The sequence below is a fragment of the Populus nigra genome, chromosome 1 (genome assembly GCF_951802175.1).
Source record: "Populus nigra chromosome 1, ddPopNigr1.1, whole genome shotgun sequence".
Classification (NCBI taxonomy): domain Eukaryota; kingdom Viridiplantae; phylum Streptophyta; class Magnoliopsida; order Malpighiales; family Salicaceae; genus Populus; species Populus nigra.
The window spans coordinates 49,259,787-49,265,015 of NC_084852.1; the positions used below are offsets into that span (position 1 = coordinate 49,259,787).

Genomic DNA, 5,229 nt, shown 5'->3' on the forward strand with positions numbered 1-5,229 from the left:
AGAACAAACTCCTAGTTAAACCCAAGTATCTCCTCTCCTATCAGCAACAATGTTGAAGCCACAGCTTCACCAGTCACACCTTTCAACAAAAATCCCTTTTCTACTACCTAAACCATTCATCCATGGCAGTGGTCATGCTTCTTTTCCTGTGTATTCAAGGTCCTTGTCCCCTAAAGCAAACAAAAAAGTTCGTGTTGGCTATAAACATGGAAGCATTAAATCTATAGCAAGTGTCACACAGCAGTCCACAGATGTTAAGGCTGTGGTGACTGTGAAACAAACAGTTGTTGATTTTTGGACAGAAATAGGGATAGAACGAGGACTTGATGATTTTACAGACCTGTTTGGCAAAACACTCCTCTTGGAGATTGTTAGTGCTGAGCTTGACCCAAGTAAGTAGTGCTTCTTGAAAGACCAGTGCTTCAAGTATTTTATTTCTCTTTTTTCTTTACAAGTGCAAGAAACAACTTTTTAAGTTCTTATCGAATGATCTATTTATTGAAAAAATTAACTTATATTCCTTGTTTGCAAAGAAATATATATATATATATATATTTGAATGATTGAAGTAAGAAAAAATTTGTTTTAAGTACAAAAGCTGCACGTACTCACCTAAAAAAAGGAAACAAAGTTGATTCCTTGTCTAAATTCCAACTTTTTTTTTTAATTTCTCTAGAGACGGGATTAGAGAAGCCCTCAATTCGAAAGTACGCACACAAGATAGATCATGAAGGGGAGGATATCAAGTATGAAGCGGATTTTGTGGTTCCACCAGATTTTGGAGAGATCGGTGCCATTTTTGTTGAAAATGAGCACCATAAAGAGATGTACCTTCATGATGTTGTGTTTGATGGCTTCCCTACTGGACCAGTTCATGTGACTTGTGATTCATGGATCCATTCGAAGTTTGACAATAAAAAGAAGAGACTCTTTTTCACTAATAAGGTTAGTTACTTTTTGTTAATAAGGTTTGTTATAAACATATATTCCTAAAGGTTTAAGATTTTAGGTAAGGTTTTAAGATGTTATTTATATTTTTCTCTAAAATATTTTTTTAAATGAAAATTTTTTGGGTTTGAAACTTACATAGACCCATACTATCCTGTGTTTAATTTTTTTTATTAAATAGATGTGGATAATAAATTCAAACTCGTAACTGCTTGACCATTAAAGCTCTGATACCATGTTAAAAAATTATCTTAACTTAAAAACTTTAATTATTAGGTGAGATTTCAAGATATGATTTATATTATTTTTTAACAGTTAATTACTTTAATGTGATTAAAGATTTTTTTTTTGTTGAAAATGTTTTAGTGGCATTTGTGGATGTTATGTGTGGGCTGATCCAATCCCATTCTGGCAGTTTGAATGTTTCGAAAATTTCAACTTTATCTCATTAATAATATAAAATAAGAATAATTTGAGGAAAATTATAAATTAAACGTTTTGTTGAAAGAGTGAATAACTAGAAAAACAATACAAAAGATTTCATGTGATAAAATCACAAGATATAATCCATCGTGGGAGCTGATATGTATACTTTATATGCTTTAACTCAACGTTCATGATTTAATTATATTTTTTTTCTCATGATAATGTGAATATTACCATGTGAAGTTGATATGGTAAAAAAAATAAAATCTCGATCCATATGAATATTTATATATTAGATATCTCTTTTAAATAAATTTATTAAATTATTTTAATATATTAATATCAAAAATAAATTTTAAAAAAATAAAAAGATATTATTTTAATTTTATAAAATATCCCGCTTAACAGAATTTTTTATATTGATTGATTTTTGTGTTTCATGGAATAGTCATACTTGCCATCAGAAACACCAAATGGATTGACAAAACTGAGAAAGGAAGAACTCGAGACTTTACGAGGCAATGACAATGGAGAACGAAAGAAAGGTGAAAGGATCTACGACTATGATGTGTACAATGATCTTGGAAATCCTGATAGTAATCCAGAGACAGCAAGGCCGGTGCTAGGTGGCACAGAGCACCCGTACCCTAGGCGTTGCCGTACTGGCCGACCACGGACCGAGTCAGGTAAAAATGCAGAAAAATAATGAAAAAAATAGTAGTGCTGGATTGTGTTCGAAAAATAATTATGATCCTTTCATCCAATGTTGTTAAATCCAGTTTGACAAATCAACATTTAAATTGGGTTAGATTTTTAAAAAAATCAGGTAAAAATTAACCGATTAAGTAAATCTAGTATTTAATTAAGTAGATTAAAATCATGTTAAAATCTAATTTGATTTTTTAAAAAATAAAAATTGATTCAAAATGAGTGGCTTATAATAGTTTTTTTTTTAATTGAATAAAAATATTTTAATTTTTTTGAGTTAATCTTAATTAATCTATATAAATAAAAATATTTTGATATTTTTGAGTTAATCTTGATTAACTTATCTAATCATTGACTTAAGCCTTCAACCGGGTAGATTTAATAACTTTGCTTGCATAAACTAGCTAAGAAAATGTTTTTATTTTTATTTTAAAAAAGGCTTATTCTAATCTACATAATGGAAATAATCCTTCTTTCATTATATAATAATCAAATAAACTAGAATTACTAAACTAAAACCTATCTATTAAAAGAAATTGTCAAATGTATAACTGTTAATCTATACCTATTAACTAAATCATGGATATTAATTTTTTCCTTCATTGATTCTAACCATTTGGAAACAATTGTGCTGATAGATCCACTTACGGAGACAAGGAGTAGCAGCTTCTACGTGCCTCGAGATGAAGAATTCTCAGAAATAAAGATGGGCACGTTTTCTGCCAAGACTCTCAAATCAGTATTGCATGCCCTAGTACCTTCTCTATCAACCGCTATTGTTGACAGTGAACTTGGATTCCCATTCTTCAGTTCCATTGACGCACACTATTCAATGAAGGAATCAATTTGCCTCCCCTTAAGAAACAGGGGTTTTGGAAAGATCTTCTGCCTAACCTTTTCAGGGCCATATCTGATGGAACTAAAGATGTCTTGAAATTTGAGACTCCTGATACCATGGAGAGTAAGATATTTTTTATACCTAAAATAAGAACTAGATTCGACATGGGAAATTAATAAAACAATCACAAATGAGAAAAAAAATATCTATCATTTTCTCATTTTAATAGTTTTTGTGTTTCAGGAGACAGATTTTTTTGGTTTAGGGATGAAGAATTTGCTAGACAGACTCTTTCTGGTCTCAACCCTTGTAGCATCAAAATGGTCACGGTATAGTATTTTTGTCAATTAATAAGAAAGGAAAAACCAGTCCAGGTTCATGCGGTTCATCAAGAAATGAATCAATTATTCACAAATGTTGGTAATATTAAAACTAACGATGCTGAAACATTACTCTTTTCTTGATGAAAGTATTGCATTAAATCATGCAGGAATGGCCATTAAGGAGTAAACTAGACCCTGAAATCTACGGTCCCCAAGAATCAGCAATCACTACAGAAATGGTTGAGCAAGAAATCAAAGGGTTCATGACATGTGGACAGGTATGAAGTAGAAAACCGATCGCCTAACGGTATTGAAACTCATCTTGACTTTCCTCTTAACAAACTAAATTCGGTGCATTGATGAACGTAGGCAGTAAAAGATCAGAAGCTTTTCATCCTTGACTACCATGATTTATTCCTACCTTTTGTAAGCAAAATAAGAGAGCTGAAAGGCACGACACTATACGGGTCACGGACATTGTTCTTCTTAACCCATGAAGGAACATTGAGACCACTAGCTATTGAGCTCACTCGACCACCGATGGATGGTAAGCCGCAATGGAAGCAAGTGTTTAGACCAGCTTGGCATTCCACTGGTGTTTGGCTTTGGAGGCTTGCCAAAGCTCATGTCCTTGCACATGAGTCTGGCTATCACCAACTTATTAGTCACTGGTATGCACTTTCCTTGCGCTTGAGTTGGCAGCCGCCTTGCATTAATGTACAAAAATTTTCGGTTTGTTCCAAATTGCGATGAAAAAAATAGGATTTGAATCGATTCACAAACATGTATCATATGTTATATTTTGCAGGCTAAGAACACATTGCTGCACAGAACCATACATAATCGCGGCCAATCGCCAACTTAGTGAAATGCATCCAATCTACAGACTCTTGCACCCGCATTTCCGGTACACAATGGAGATCAATGCTCTAGCTCGACAATATCTAATTAGTGCAAAAGGGGTTATAGAGACGTCATTCTTTCCTGGCAAGTATTCTATGGAATTAAGCTCTGTTGTCTATGATCAAGAATGGCGGTTTGACTACCAGGCGCTGCCCAAGGATCTAATAAACAGGTATGTTTGATCGATCCTTAGCTAGCCTATCATTATACCAAACTTAGATGCTGCTAGTCATAATTAATAAGCCTTTTGAAGCGGCTGCTAGTTAAAACATTTTCTTTCTGATTCTGATGATTGACAGGGGAATGGCTGTGGAAGATCCATCTGCTCCACATGGATTGAAATTGATGGTGGAAGACTATCCATACGCCAATGATGGTTTGGTTTTATGGGATATCATCAAAGAGTGGGTTAGTGACTATGTCAATCACTACTATCCAGACTCAAGTCTCATTGTGTCTGATAATGAGCTCCAAGCATGGTGGACAGAAGTTCGAACAGTAGGTCACGCTGACAAGAAAGATGAACCCTGGTGGCCTGTGCTTAAAACACCTCAGGACCTTATTGAAACCCTGACAACTATCATATGGATAGCCTCCGGTCATCATGCCGCAGTGAATTTCGGACAATATACATATGCAGGATACTTTCCAAATAGGCCTACAACTGCTAGGATGAATATGCCAACCGAAGACCCGAACGATGAGTTGCTGAAACTATTTTGGGAGAAACCTGAAGTGATACTATTGACAACATTCCCTTCACAAATTCAGGCTACAACAGTGATGGCTATATTGGATGTGCTATCAAATCATTCTCCCGATGAGGAGTATCTTGGGCAGCAAATAGAGCCAGCATGGACAGAGGAACCGGCTATAAATGCGGCTTTCGTGAAGTTCAATGGGAGGTTGAAGGAGTTTGAAGGAATTATTGATGAAAGGAATGCTGACATTAAATTGAAGAATAGAAACGGAGCTGGCGTTGTGCCTTATGAGCTTCTGAAGCCATTTTCTGACCCTGGAGTTACAGGAAAAGGAGTTCCTTACAGCATCTCTATCTGAAGTTTGAAAACTTGTAATGGTATG

At 34.5% G+C, this 5,229-nt stretch overlaps 1 pseudogene; it reads left to right on the forward strand.

Moving 5' to 3' along the window:
* On the forward strand, nt 1-5,229 carry LOC133685893 (linoleate 13S-lipoxygenase 2-1, chloroplastic-like; annotated as a pseudogene).